The following is a 16,471-nucleotide window of genomic DNA, read 5'->3' on the forward strand; positions in this document are numbered from 1 at the left end:
CAAGGATATAAACATATTTATAAAAGTTTATAAGAATATGAATGGATTTTTTTTTTTTTTTTTTTTTTTTGGTATTTGCAAAAAAAAAACAAAGTGATTAACAATAAAATCCTTATCCATGGCCATATATAACTTGTGTAGGAATGGATTAAGTTTGGCCCACAGTAAAGCCCAGTTCTTGACCCTTCCACGCCTCCACGGCCCAAGATCTTTCCGGATCTATTTATATGTTATTTTAATTGTTTTATTGGTTTTCATATTTGGTTTTATTTCATCTTCTCTTCTATCCTAATAAATAAGTATCCAATTGTCACGTGGTAATTACTGAGCCCCTCCTAAGTGAATTTCTCCGCTCAAAGTTTCCACGTGACGTTCCAAAAATGACATTTTCGCCTCTTAATACCCCCATCCGCCTTCTTTCTCCCCTAATCTCGCATATCTCATGTTACTTCCTAAATTACATTTTGGATTCAAATTTTGAAATCCTAAAATGGTAGATATCTCTAAATCTCGAAAATTATCAACATCCATTGTTTTTCTCCATTGATCCGAAAATGGTAGGTCCAACTATTACCGTCAAAAGAAATCTAGCCACGAATCCCTAATTTTTTTGGTTAAAAATAGTCCTCATACTTTAATTTTATACATAATAAGCCCAAAAATATAAAATTTTGGCTCCCCCCCCCTATTCACCGATTTTTTTTTACATATTATATTTTACGCCCCCCAGATCAGATGTTGAAACTCCGCCCCTACAACTCATCAATCACTCTACATTCTTTGGCATTCAAAGCATCTTCTAGCCACATACATCCTATGGTACCATCAATTATGGAGCTCGATTATCTGAAATCAGGAATTCCTCTTTACACAATTACGCTCTTCACTTTCACCCTCGTCACATCCTTCCCATTTTACTCGGTTCAGTTGTTGCTTGTATCAACTTTAAGATAATCATTGCTTCATACTTCAGGTTAATCGGCGGATTCTTCTTCTTGTAGGCCCGAAGACTTCATCTTCTTCAGGTTAGTAGTTTCTTTCAATAGCTTCTTTTGATTTAATGGTGCTCTCATTGAAAGTGTTAAAATTGAAATTGACAATTTTTTTCAATAGCTTCTTCTGGCAACCTGTAATTAAAATTGATGCTTCAAGTCTATGTTATTGAGTTCTCACAATATTTTGAGTTCTAATAGGTTCCATTTTTTACTCATTTGTAATGCTTTTGATTTAATGCAGCGTGGAGATTTAAGTTTTCTATTAAATGAGTTTGTAGGAATTTGTTTGTTTTAGTGTTTTGATTATTAAGGTGCAAAATATTTTCTATTTTTTTTAAACAACATTGTGTGGTTTATGTGTTTTAATAAGAATTTAGATTATATGATGATTCATACAAACTGGCTGTAACGCTGAGGCTTAAATTACTTTTTGATGATTATATGTATTGATGTTTAAATCAGGTAGTGATGAGGCCATTAAGGCTGTATGATACCAACAAAAAGGTGCAACAAAATCTTCATCTTGTAGATCTGCTTCTTCTTGCTCTCATTCTCATTTGTATCTCATCACAATCATCTCATGTGCAACAAAGGTATGTTCTTCCTCGTCTCATTTGCAACAAAAAGGAACAAATGTCTTATTCTTCATAGCACTTAAATTTTATAATCCCCAGCCCCCACAATTAATACCATTTTTTTCAAAAATGATTTTGATTCATCCTCTTCTATAAAATCCCTGACGTTCTTACTTGGGCCTTATTGCTTGCATTTGTTTCATGTGTTTCCCACGACTCTAGGGTTTTAGTTTTGTTTATTTTCTGCTTAGTCTACATGATTAACAATTTCTTTGTTTTTGACATGTGTTTTTTGTATTTTTTTTTTCTGTAACTGATGAAGCTTGTGTGGAAAGTGTTTATGGAATATGATTTAATTAATTGAAATTGAGATGTCAATGCTTAGGGTTGTCGCCATATAACATGTAATCAACTCTTACAAATAAGTTTATGCTTTTCTTTGTATCTACTCGCTTTCAACATTGCTTCTGTGGTGCATATTATATCAAGGTGTGATTTAAAAGTAGTTGGTGATTGGAAAATACTTGACATTATTTCAACGGTAAAAATGTAAATTACAATGTTCCAACGAGCGTGTCAAATGTTATTCCAACATGTAATGTGGATTGTTATTTATCTGTTGCATTTTTCCTTGAAGTGGATTGTTATTCAAGTGCAAAAGTTTGGTGTTGTAAAGATTCGATCCAATTTCATAAAGTTCATTTTTATTTCTTGAGCAAAAATTTGGTGTTCTAAGGTACATCTTAAAAAGGTGGATTGTGGTTTTGTTGGTTTCTGCTACTGATAAACCTTGGTGTTGCCTTACTCTATAGATTGTCTTTGTTACTTTATGTATTTTGCTTTTCTTCCTTTTTCTTAGTGTATCTTTGTATTTTGTCCAACTTCCCGTTGGCTTTGTTTGGTTGTTTTATATAAAGCATTTTCCATTAAAACACACCTACAATAAAATAGAGATGACACTCACTTCACTGACCAAGAGACGTGTTGATAGTTTGACGCCACTTAATTAGTTCAATCTGGACTTGGAGTTTTATATGGCGAGAGAATGCAATTGGACCAATCCATGAGACTAATTAAGCAGAATGATAAAATTTTCAATAGAATACCTCAAATGTCATTTCTTGAAAGTTGCATTTGTTCTTGTTCTAAGCATAGATGGGAGTCTTAACTCTTGATGAAAGCTTTTGTTTTAATTTTGGTTTGCTTCAAGTTTGAAATTTTTTGTTTTATTAAACCACTTTTTTTAATGGCTCTTCGCCCCTTCCTAAGTGCACTTGTTGCTTTTGATTTAGAATATTGAATTGAATTTTTATAAATTTGAAATTTTTTGTTCCTACTATATTTAACTTTTTGTATTGAACATTTGGTTTGATGTACTTGTCGTTCATATCAATGTCATGCCTTTTTCGAAATAAGCATCGCCAAAGTCATATCATTATTGTATATATTTTTTATGAGTTAGTAGTAGTATTAAATTGTAATATTAAGTTATTGTTATAAAATCTTGGGCATTTGGAACAACTTAATTTAAGATAACTATGATTATAATTGTTGTTATATCAAGTTATTGTTATAAGGGATAATGACTTGAAAGGGTAACGAACTTTCGATTTTGTTCACATTTAGTCACTAAACTTTTTTTCGTTATCTATTTGCCATTGAACTACTGAAACTGTTCACATTTTACCCTTATGACTGGCTGTTACCGGTCATAAGGGTAAAATGTGAACAATTTCAATAGTTTAGTGGCAAATAGATAACGAAAAAAAAGTTTAGTGACTACATGTGAACAAAATCGAAAGTTCGTTTCCCTCTAAAAAGTTCAATGGCTAAATATGAACAAACTTCCTATTGTATTATGTTTTAGCAAATTATTTATTTTTGTTTAATTGTAGCAACATTTGTTGATGAAGAAATCTATAAAACAAACAAACAAAATGTAACATCCAGATTTCTAGGTATCATAATTTAAGCATTTTTCTTTTGAGTTAAGAAGAGAGACTCAACGAGTTGACGCCTCAACTCGTCGAGTAAGGTCGCGACTGATGACTCAGATTAATGAATGGACTCGACGAGTCCGCGCTGTTGGCAGAAACCCTAAATCTTTGGGTCCGAGTCATATTTAAAGGCACTTATGGCCTTCAATTGCGACTACCTTTCCCATAAGTGAGAACCCTAACGAGCTTGAGTGTGTAGAGTGAGAGGAAGAGTTGTCTTGAGCTTTTTAGTGTGATTTTGCAAGAAATGAGAAGAGTTCCAGCAAGAGGGACCAAAGAAGGTTATTGTTCTGAGTTATTCAAGCAAGGAGCTTCATTCTGAGGTACAAAAATGAACCCCTTTCCTTCCCTATTATGTAGATTCCATTTTGGGGTTAGGGATTGAATCACTTCATCTTTGGGGTTTTGAATGCCTCAAACCCCCCTTGCAAGTTTATGTTATAGATCTAGACCCTTCTAGGTCCAGAGAGCCGAGAATATGAAGTTTTAGTAGAGTAAACCTTGGGGTTTGAAGTTAGGAATCTAGACCCTTCTAGGTCCAGAGAGCCGAGAATATGAAGCTTTAGTAGAGTAAACCTTAGCGCTTGAAGTTGGGAAGCATTTATGGGATTTTTATGGTATATATAGTTACTTTCATCTTACACATAGATATGAAGTATTTTATATAAATTATGTGCTATGTGTGCATATTATTTGAATACTTGTTGTCTATGCTAGATGAACGATTTTATACATGTTTTAAAAGATTTAAACGGTATATTTATTTTATATCTACAAATATGTTGCGGATAAAACATGGGTAGATGAAATAGTTAGTGTGTGATGAAATAAAATGATGAGAGATATGTGATGATAGAAAGGTGATGATAACTAGATAAATAGATGATGAATAGGTGATGTAGGATGAAAGGAGATACCATAACCTTAACTAGCAATGTGGCGATGTAGTCATCTACCAGAGTAAAGATGGCGACCACAGACTATTCTAAACAACCCAGTGGAAACACCAGCTGGCTCGTAACCTGTAGGTGATGAATTACGAGTTCAGGCGATGTTGTAACTACGTATTCATGCGATGATACTCTAACCCCTTACTATGAATTACGAGTTCAGACGATGTTGTAACTACGTATTCATGGGATGTCACAAATTCCGCATGTCAAACCAGTGGTCATAATTCACATCAGTGAGAATGCTTCATTTTTTTGTAAAACCAAATCAGATTGGAAATTCCGATTTTTTATTTTGGAAAATGTCAAACCATTGGTTTTTTATTTAGGTTTAGGTTTTTTGTTTTTTTTTTAATATATTTTCAGGGTTTTATTTTCTTTTTTATTTCATAGATTTCTTCATCAACAAATGTTGCTACAATTTAACAAAAATAAATAATTTGCTAAAACATAATACAAGAGGAAGTTTGTTCACATTTAGTCATTGAACTTTTTAGAGGGAAACGAACTTTCGATTTTGTTCATATTTAGTCACTAAACTTTTTTTCGTTATCTATTTGCCACTAAACTATTGAAACTGTTCACATTTTACCCTTATGACCGGTAACAGCCGGTCATAAGGGTAAAATGTGAACAGTTTTAATAGTTCAATGGCAAATAGATAACGAAAAAAAGTTTAGTGACTAAATGTGAAAAAAATCGAAAATTCGTTACCCTTTCAAGTCATTATCCCTTGTTATAATAATCTGGGGCATTTTCGAACAAGTTAAATTAAGATAAGGCTTATGATTATAATTGTAAACGTTGGAGAAAAAATAATTTTGAATGTTTAGCTTATACTTTATTGATGAGCATCTTAAACATAATAATTGCTTTTATATTTAACTTGCTATATATTTTATCAATCAACATAATTATTATATTATCAATTTTATTTTATACAAATATTAGAGATTTTATTAGTAATTATTATATTTTTATTTGCTATAAAACTATTGTTATTATAGTTAAAAAAAATACATTATGTTAGTCATGATATATATATATATATATATATATATATATATATATATATATATATATATATATATATATATATATATATATATATATATATATACTACTTATAAAAGAAATCTAACTATTTCTATAAATAGATTGAATATAATAATATTATTTTTTTAAGACGTACAAACGATTAAGCTAATATTACAAACAACCATTAATAAAATAATATTAAATTTTAAATTTGTTTTGATTCCTTATATTTCTCAGCAAAATCCTAATTTCATGGTCATTCAAAATTTAAAACCTTTTCATCCTAATACGCTTCAACAAATATCCTTTAAATGTTGCATTTGCAGCTGATTAAAATATCTCATAGCAGACGTGTGTTTGTTCTCTCCACCTTATAAACCCTGCTATAAATCCCACTGCCATGAAGTATTTCCCTTATAAACCCTAATCGTTTTTCTCCCTCTCTTAGACGAAGACAATGTGTTTTTTTTAAGAAAAAAAGTTTGAAAATATTCCAATTTCTCAAAAAAATTTACCCCAAATGCGAAACTGGGTAAAATTTTCCATTTTGCGAAGACTATAGGGATGCGAAATGAAAATTCTGCACTTTTGTCTTTTTATGACCCCATTTTGCGAAGTTGGACCACTTATATTATTTCTTGAAAAGATCAGGTGCCAAATGCGAAACTCTAAGCTTTCTTCCCCAATTCGCATTTATACATTAAAAACTTCGCATTTTCATTCAAATTCTTCGCATCTTGCATCCATCCGTCTTTGAGTTCATTCGCATTTCATCGCATTAACTGAGAAATTAATCAGTTGTCTCATATTCGCATTTCAGTTGTTTGAGAAACCTAGATACGAACCCAAATGCGAAACCCACTGATTTCAAATGCGAACCAACCAAAAATCATCAACCACGTACTTGTGTCACCAAATGCGAACTGAATATCACCATTAAATTTGTTGGGTTTTGGTCATAAGACATCCTATGTGCTCATACAAACCCTAATGCTTGGATCTAGGTTTCTCTATTGTACGTGCTTTGAATCCAAGACTATAAACCCTAATTCTAGCATACATATAATCATATTAACATGAGAATAAGTTTATAGTGTTACCTTGATTGTTATGTAGCAATAACAATCCCAAATCTCCTTGTATTGACTTTGGAAGGCTTAGAGTCACAAGTGTCACTCCTCTAATGGCTCACAAACACCATAAGCAAGTGGAGAAGGTATAAGGAGAGAAGTGAGAGGTTAGAATTCGTATCTAGAACCTCTTGGGAAGGGATACACGAATTCATGGCCCTAGGGGTGTTTATATAGGTGTAGAGATAGGGTTTCAGTCATTATCCTTATCTAGTTGATTATCCATTAAGCAACCAATAAGATAATCCTTGAATCCTTATCATACTCGAATTCTAAGGGATTTACACCTCAAATTCGTTCACCATATATATAAGATAATCCTTACCTTATTTTGTAACTATCACATAATTACAATTCATCCCCTCTAGTTTAATTAATTACATTTGATCACAAAACTAATTCTTAATTAATTATTCACCAATATTAATTAAACAAATATGATTTCTCCTTTAATATATTATTCTTATAACATATTAATAAAGCATATTATCCTCTCTCTCTTTATTCATTTCTCCAATCAAGTTGCTTTGGTGAAGGCAACCCAAAAGGACCATGCACCATCGGGTCAAGTACATACCAAAATAGTTATGGACTTAGACACTAATCCAACAGTCTCCCACTTGGATAAGTCTAACAACTATTCTGCGTATGACTTCAGATCCTGATCTGCAATCGTAGCTTTCCAAAGCCGCTGTCAACTCTGATCATATCAGATACGCGTGTCCTTAGATAAGGGATCATATATTCCTCCATTCTAGATATCGTATGAGATATGATTTCAAATCATTCTCTTTGTACTCTATCTCGATTTCCGATTTATGACGACAGACTAATTGAACAAATCAAATTAGCCCTAGCCCGGCCGAGCATTTACGTATGTCATCACTAAACCATCGAGGGGCCCAAAGATATCGCTTTTATCCTACTTTGGATGAAAGGAACGGATAAACTTTGATACAATGCTTGCTTGCACTCACTCACCGAATTACACACAACAATATGTTTTATAACACCAAGTTACTGGTGCGTTTACATATTATCAATGTGCAACCGATTCGCAAGATACAACTCACACATCTCGGTTTCAAGAATATAAGATGTTATCGTCTCACCAATCACTCGTAATACAATTCATGGAGTGATCCAAGTGAGCGTGGGTTTAATCCAATGCTCAAATCATATTCATAAGCACTCATGAACGTTGCAGCAAACATTTGCTTATGTCTAATACTCTTCTAGACAATCCACACACCAATTCACGACAGTTTTCATTCATATCTACTTCCAACATATGAACGACTGTGGCCCGTTTGAATAATTCGATTATTCTTAATAAACTCAATTATTCTGGAAGTCAAAACATGCAAGGTGAAACACAAGAATAATACTAATCCCATATGGCCTCAAACCTTTGAGTATAAACAAACACGTTTTATTTATCACCATATCGATTACTCATTATTTGTCGTTTCGGGTAATCAACTTCGCATTTGAATTCCAACACTTGTCCCATGCTCCTAGCATGCACACAATGTTTACCTATGGTTCTTACTTTTGCGAAATAGACAAATTGAACACATTTCCAATCATTCTCATTTTACAACACCAAATCCATTTTCTTAAGTGTAAGAATGTCAAATTCTTGTTACTTATAGAATACACTAGATTCTAACACTTTATGCAACGATCCTTTTGTAATGTCACTGCACCAAGGTCTCAAAGACTATTGCCAATGATATTACAAATTCCTCTATCGGAGATTGTTACAAGACAATTCCTTAGATATGATGTCTCTCACTCAAAGTACATTCCTTTGAACATCCTTTCGCATAAAGTTTCTAATCTAGACATAGATTTTACTTCCCAACATGGACACACTTCCATATTTTCTATATGACAACTCATTCTTAATAGAATCTTATCTATTTGTAATGATGTCGATATTGTCCATCCAATATGGAAACACTTCCATAATTTCCAATACTATACTTCCAACTACTCGCAAGCGACCAATCCTCGTCGAACTTTGGATTGTCCTTTGATAGTTGTTTAATTATTTTAGTCAAAACCAATTCTAGTCCCTTTTCCCTCTAAATGCACTATACATTTGGAAAATTTTAGAATGGTCAAACATTAAAGCATTCGCAATCGATCCTATACCCGAAGCGTATGGGACACGACGCATAATGTTTTATTTGCTATGTTCTCAAAACTCGAATTGCGAAGAGGAATGCCGTAATCACAATCGAAATTTTAAGAACACACTATGTACCTTTGACTAAATTTATTAACATTCCACAACCTAATCCTTTAGATTTGAAATGAAGCATAATATTCTCTCCCTTAATTATAGCAAAACAACCTTTCAACTCTTACAACTTTGCAAAGTATGACTCTTGTTTTCTATAATTAATATTGCCAACTATGCAATACTTGCCTTAATAATCATACAATCATAACATTTATGCTCCCACTATCATGATGATTATTATAAAACATAACACTTATGCTCCCACTAGCTTCGACATGTATTCATAAACATCTTAACTTCTAGAAAAACAATACTTATTGAATTTCTTAAGTTCATGTTTCTAATACTTAGTGCTTTGATAATCTTTTATCAAGACTTCTTGAACTTATACACTTTTGCCTTAGATAGTTCATATGTGTGTCTTAACAATTAAGACTAATTTCCAAACCTCACAATTCAAATTATGGAAAGGGATGCCGTAACCATGATCGAATTTGAGAATGCCATTTTACAATCACTATCTTTTAAAATCTTTCTTAGTGAAAGCATTTTCTCACAATCATTTTCATGAAGGAGGAAATCTTATGATACTTAGATTTAAACGGTGTATGTGTTCCTATCCATGCGAATTTGTTAAAACCAAAGTTTACGACAAATTCAAACTCATATGGATCGAACTTTCTTAATCTTGATTTCTTGCCTTATGGTAGCACAGCTGCCCACCACGTCTTCCAAGTAGTTAAGCATCTTACCTTTTTCCTATCAATGTACCTTTCATTGATCAAGGTCCTTGCCTTTTACGCATTCAAATGAGAACTCATAGGGCTCACATGCATAATTAACTCGATTGGATTGGCACAGAAACAAAATAATGTCTTTACGATAGGTTGTAAACCTCAACTCGTGTGCTAGTGATGTTCGATAAGGTTTATTTGATTTGTTCTTGAAACTTTTCGAGACCATTAAGACTCCCACTGACTCCTTGACATATAAGATTCTTTTGTCAATAAACATTTCTTGACAAACAAATTTTCAAGAGTTAGTGTAGCTTGTATCAAAACACTTCATAAATTGGTCATAGTTGGTCTTTGTCTTATCCAAGACATCACAACTTTCCACATTTGATGAATGTTATAAATCTTTAATACTTTTTACTCATTGTCACAATCTTAACTTTAAGACTTGTTATTGGAACAAAGTATGATTGTCTTCTTGATTTGACCATTTCATCAATCTTTGATTCCTCTTTTTGGACATACAATTGTACCAAGACTCACTTAGAGGATCAATTGAGATATGGTTCTTAATCATTAAGACCTATCATAAAGCATAAAAGCCACTCTCCCTTCTTCTTAGAATGGAGAAACTCTTATCTTTCTGCCTACATGATTCTTCTTATTCGTTCTACTATTGATCTAAACCCTTTAATCAATTTAGAATTACACTTAATCTTGTAAGTATAATCATATTTACTAAGCCTTTTAGTAAATCATGACGAATATCTTTGTTATTCTTATGGTGAACTTGATCAACACACAACTTTGTGTACTCGATCTCCTAGTCCTTCACTTGACACATTGTCAATGAATTTGTCTAATTTCCAAATATGGAATTTCTCATTCATCATGCAACCAAGTTGCGTGATTCCAAATTTTTGTCCAATTGAAACTTGGGCGATGAGAAACTCTCCCTATTTGGTAAATTCTTGACTTTCCATAACATAATAAGAAACAAATCCATTATTGCTAATAATTTTAACATCAATTCTTCATACATGCCATTGTAAGGATAAATAAATAAAATTTAAAATCAAAATTTATTTTATTGCGGAAAAATTTGTCCTTCACAATGCAACTCTTTGAAAAACTTATGCGAATACATCTTTCTTAGCAATCTAATTCTAACTCTAAGTAGTAGCTCAAGAATCTAATCTTCGAGAAACGCAATCGAATTCCATTCCTTCATGGTTAGATTCTGCTCACTTCTTCCCTTAAGCTTCTTTTCTTTTCTTTGATCCTTCTAAACATCAATTGTAATCTTATCACATTATGTATTCAGAACCTAGAATGAAGCTTAAAAGAGTTAGTTAATGGATTTTACCTAAATTAGAGCCATACGTTTTGACTCTCCCATCTCTTAGATCTCTTAGGTAAATAGGGCAGCTTCGTCTCCAATGCCCCTTCTCTTGGCAATAAAAGCAAATTGACTCCTTTTGGAACAACACATGGAACTACTTCAGACATCGCCTTTCTCTTATGATCAAACTTTTCGATCATTGCATGTCTTTCATTGCCATTGTCTATATCCACAGAGGTGTCGAAGGCAGATTCACCAATCAACTTTGCTTTTCTATTGCGCCAAACCATTGCTGATTCAGCAGCAATAAGCATATAGGTGAGATCTATAAGGGTCACGTCGCGGTTCATCATATAGTACTCTCTTACGAACTCACTATATGAGTTAGGAAGTGATTGAAGAACCCAATCAACAGCCATCTCTTCACCGACAATGGATCCTATCATTCTTAGTCTATCAATGTGCGACTTCATCCCTAGGACGTGTGCACACACCGACTTTCCTTCTTTATGTTTACTTGCCAAAAGGGCTTGAGTGATATTGAACTTTTCAATTTTACAATCTTGTGGGTTAGGGAGAATAATTGGAGGAGGAGGAGGAAGTGAAGCATGATTTCTTGTTCCTCGATCGAATCGTGGAATATCATCTTCATGTGGAATGCTTGTTCCACGGGATTTGAGAAGACCATAGTTGTCGAACTTTGACATCGGGAGAAAAACGAATTCAAGTTAGTTGATTGATTGAGTCCTTGGTAAATCACCCAAATGAAATTCCAAGGCTAGGACCCAACACAATATCCTACAACTCGGGAGAGGGATGCCGTAACCCAAATGCAGAACATTTGAAGGTAAGTGAATGACGATTCACTAATTTCCACCATGAAAACGAAAAAGAAATTTAAGTTTTAAATCTATGAAAACTCCTAGATCCTTTGAGATTCATTGAACATTTCAATGGCATGTTTAAATCTCGATATGCCCCTCTTGTTTGTGACTGGGATGCCGAGGATCACAAAGCGGGTGTGAATAACCATGCAAACTACATGGTGCCCTCACATGTTACAATCACCTATTCGATGTGCCGGTAAACCACACACGCTCCACCGAACTATGACAAACATTGAGTCACCTTCGCTACCTTTGCTTAGAACCATTTAGTGTGCCGGTAAACCACACACGCTCCACTAACGTCTTCGCAAGGGCACAAAGTGTAATTTCATGGAATTGCATCAATTCACTTTTGCTTAAGTAACTAAGATTGGGAATTTGCGAAACATTTAGTTACTCTGTATTTCATTATACTTATAATGGAAGGTTTCGTCCTATCCTACCCGTTCGGCTAACGACCCTCCACTAGTCAAGAGTGCGGTGGGTAAGAGTGGATACCCATTCAATCGCCATTTTATAGGCAATTTCCTTAAACACCCCTTATAGATCAGCTTCGTGAATGAGGCCTACTAACGGTAAGACTGACTTTTACTCATACATATATAATGTTAGACTTTTAATGTTATATATAGTATAGGGTGTATTTTATACTTTTAAAATACTATATGGTTAACTTTAACAATTACACTTTTAATTCAATTAAAGGTTAACCTAAACTTTTATGGATTTATTAAACCTCTTTTAATTATACACCTTAACTAATTAATAAAACCATAAGGGTGTGATTTGAACTTTTCAAAACATTACTAGAGTTTTAGAATTTAACATTTCTAATTAAACCTTTAATCAACTTTTAAATTCCAAAACTTGAGGGCAAGTTTTGAAACATTTCAAAACATTAGGGTTTTAACTATTTAAATTTCAAAACAACAAAACTTTTGGGGTTCAAATTTAAACTATAAAACCTAAAGGGATAAATTGAAACTATTTCACAAGATAATTCAAATCTAAATTACAAATAATCAAACTTTATCTAATAAAATAAGTGATTATCTAAATTTTTGACAATTATCTTCTATTTTGGTAAGGATAATCACATAATAATGAAAAAATTCGGATTTTATCACAAAAGCACGTTTATGGTAATTATCCAAAACCAAAACAGGAAGAAAATCGCGAATCTGAGCTGTCAGACCCTTTGACTCGTCGAGTCTGGACCTGGACTCGTCGAGTACAGCTGACTCGGCGAGTTCACCAAGTGACTCGGCGAGTCAAACATTCAGAAACTCAAAAAATCGATTTTCAGTGCTTATTTCGATCAAATATGCATCAATACAATTGAAACCAATCTAGGCTCTGATACCACTGTTGGGTTTTGGTCATAAGACATCCTATGTGCTCATACAAACCCTAATGCTTGGATCTAGGTTTCTCTATTGTACATGCTTTGAATCCAAGACTATAAACCCTAATTCTAGCATACATATAATCATATTAACATGAGAATAAGTTTATAGTGTTACCTTGATTGTTATGTAGCAATAACAATCCCAAATCTCCTTGTATTGACTTTGGAAGGCTTAGAGTCACAAGTGTCACTCCTCTAATGGCTCACAAACACCATAAGCAAGTGGAGAAGGTATAAGGAGAGAAGTGAGAGGTTAGAATTCGTATCTAGAACCTCTTGGGAAGGGATACACGAATTCGTGGCCCTAGGGGTGTTTATATAGGTGTAGAGATAGGGTTTCAGTCATTATCCTTATCTAGTTGATTATCCATTAAGCAACCAATAAGATAATCCTTGAATCCTTATCATACTCGAATTCTAAGGGATTTACACCTCAAATTCGTTCACCATATATATAAGATAATCCTTACCTTATTTTGTAACTATCACATAATTACAATTCATCCCCTCTAGTTTAATTAATTACATTTGATCACAAAACTAATTCTTAATTAATTATTCACCAATATTAATTAAACAAATATGATTTCTCCTTTAATATATTATTCTTATAACATATTAATAAAGCATATTATCCTCTCTCTCTTTATTCATTTCTCCAATCAAGTTGCTTTGGTGAAGGCAACCCAAAAGGACCATGCACCATCGGGTCAAGTACATACCAAAATAGTTATGGACTTAGACACTAATCCAACAAAATTCTCCTCGCATTCTATAGATGCGAACACAATCCAGATCTCCGATTCCAAGCTTGCGAAATCAAAATCAATTAACCTCAAACAAATCGTGAACTTCTTATGCGAACTGTTTTGACCCACAAAACCAAATGCGAACTCAATTGATGTCATATGCGAACTGATTTCATAGATGCGAACACAATTGATTTCATATGCGAATCCACATCCATCGATATGAAACCAATACCAGTTACAAGCAATTAGTAGCAACCATCGATCCTCTAATTTTCAATTACTCAGCCTTCGCTTTTCATACAACCCGTCGACCCTGAAAAATCGATAAACACCAAATGTCTCATTTTTAGATCGATTTTCTGATTAAATGTCATATTTGAAGAATGATTGATTTTCTGATTAAATGACCCCATTTTGCGAAGTTGGACCACTTATATTATTTCTTGAAAAGATCAGGTGCCAAATGCGAAACTCTAAGCTTTCTTCCCCAATTCGCATTTATACATTAAAAACTTCGCATTTTCATTCAAATTCTTCGCATCTTGCATCCATCCATCTTTGAGTTCATTCGCATTTCATCGCATTAACTGAGAAATTAATCAGTTGTCTCATATTCGCATTTCAGTTGTTTGAGAAACCCAGATACGAACCCAAATGCGAAACCCACTGATTTCAAATGCGAACCAACCAAAAATCATCAACCACGTACTTGTGTCACCAAATGCGAACTGAATATCACCATTAAATTCTCCTCGCATTCTATAGATGCGAACACAATCCAGATCTCCGACTCCAAGCTTGCGAAATCAAAATCAATTAACCTCAAACAAATCGTGAACTTCTTATGCGAACTGTTTTGACCCACAAAACCAAATGCGAACTCAATTGATGTCATATGCGAACTGATTTCATAGATGCGAACACAATTGATTTCATATGCGAATCCACATCCATCGATATGAAACCAATACCAGTTACAAGCAATTAGTAGCAACCATCGATCCTCTAATTTTTAATTACTCAGCCTTCGCTTTTCATACAACCCGTCGACCCTGAAAAATCGATAAACACCAAATGTCTCATTTTTAGATCGATTTTCTGATTAAATGTCATATTTGAAGAATGATCGATCAGTGTTAGTGATTTACCTCCGCATTACCTTCGATTAAAAGTTGGATGTCCGATAATACTGTTACGGAATATTGACCCAGCAAATGGGTTGTGTAATGGCACCCGATTGATATGTAGAAGCTTTCAGCAAAATGTTATTGATGGAGAAATAGCTGTTGGTCAACATGCAGAAACAAGGATATTTTTGCCTAAGATTCCTTTATGTCCATCTGATGATGATATGTTCCCATTCAAGCTAAAGAGGAAACAGTTTCCTATTCGATTGTGCTTTGCAATGACAATCAATAAAGCTCAGGGACAAACAATTCCATATGTAGGTATCTATCTTCCAGAACCAGTATTCTCGCATTGACAACTTTATGTTGCATTGTCCAGAGGGGTTTCACGTTGCAATACAAAAGTATTAGTAAAGCCTAACGAAAATTCAAAAGGTGATGGGGTTTATACAGCAAATGTGGTGTATAAAGAAGTATTGCACGATTAATATTTTGTGTCGTCTTGACTGGTTGCTTTTTATTGGTTATTTGATGCATGATGTAACAAATAACACCATAGTTTGATTATATTGTCTTCAACATGTACTTTTTTTTTAACATAACAATTTTGTAATGGAAACATATCACCGAAAGAACTCACGTGCCCCGCCGCTTTGCGCGGGTAAACGGCTAGTATATATATATATATATATATATATATATATATATATATATATATATATATATATATATATATATATATATATATATATCTTTACTACTTATAAAAGAAATCTAACTATTTCTATAAATAGATTGAATATAATAATATTATTTTTTTAAGACGTACAAACGAGTAAGCTAATATTACAAACAACCATTAATAAAATAATATTAAATTTTAAATTTGTTTTGATTCCTTATATTTCTCAGCAAAATCCTAATTTCATGGTCATTCAAAATTTAAAACCTTTTCATCCTAATACGCTTCAACAAATATCCTTTAAATGTTGCATTTGCAGCTGATTAAAATATCTCATAGCAGACGTGTGTTTGTTCTCTCCACCTTATAAACCCTGCTATAAATCCCACTGCCATGAAGTATTTCCCTTATAAACCCTAATCGTTTTTCTCCCTCTCTTAGATGAAGACAATGTGTTTTCTTTAAGAAAAAAAGTTTGAAAATATTCCAATTTCTCAAAAAAATTTACCCCAAATGCGAAACTGGGTAAAATTTTCCATTTTGCGAAGACTACAGGGATGCGAAATGAAAATTCTGCACTTGTCTTTTTATGACCCCATTTTG

This window comes from Lactuca saligna, chromosome 2 (genome assembly GCF_052625555.1).
Source record: "Lactuca saligna cultivar CGN05327 chromosome 2, ASM5262555v1, whole genome shotgun sequence".
Lineage (NCBI taxonomy): Eukaryota > Viridiplantae > Streptophyta > Magnoliopsida > Asterales > Asteraceae > Lactuca > Lactuca saligna.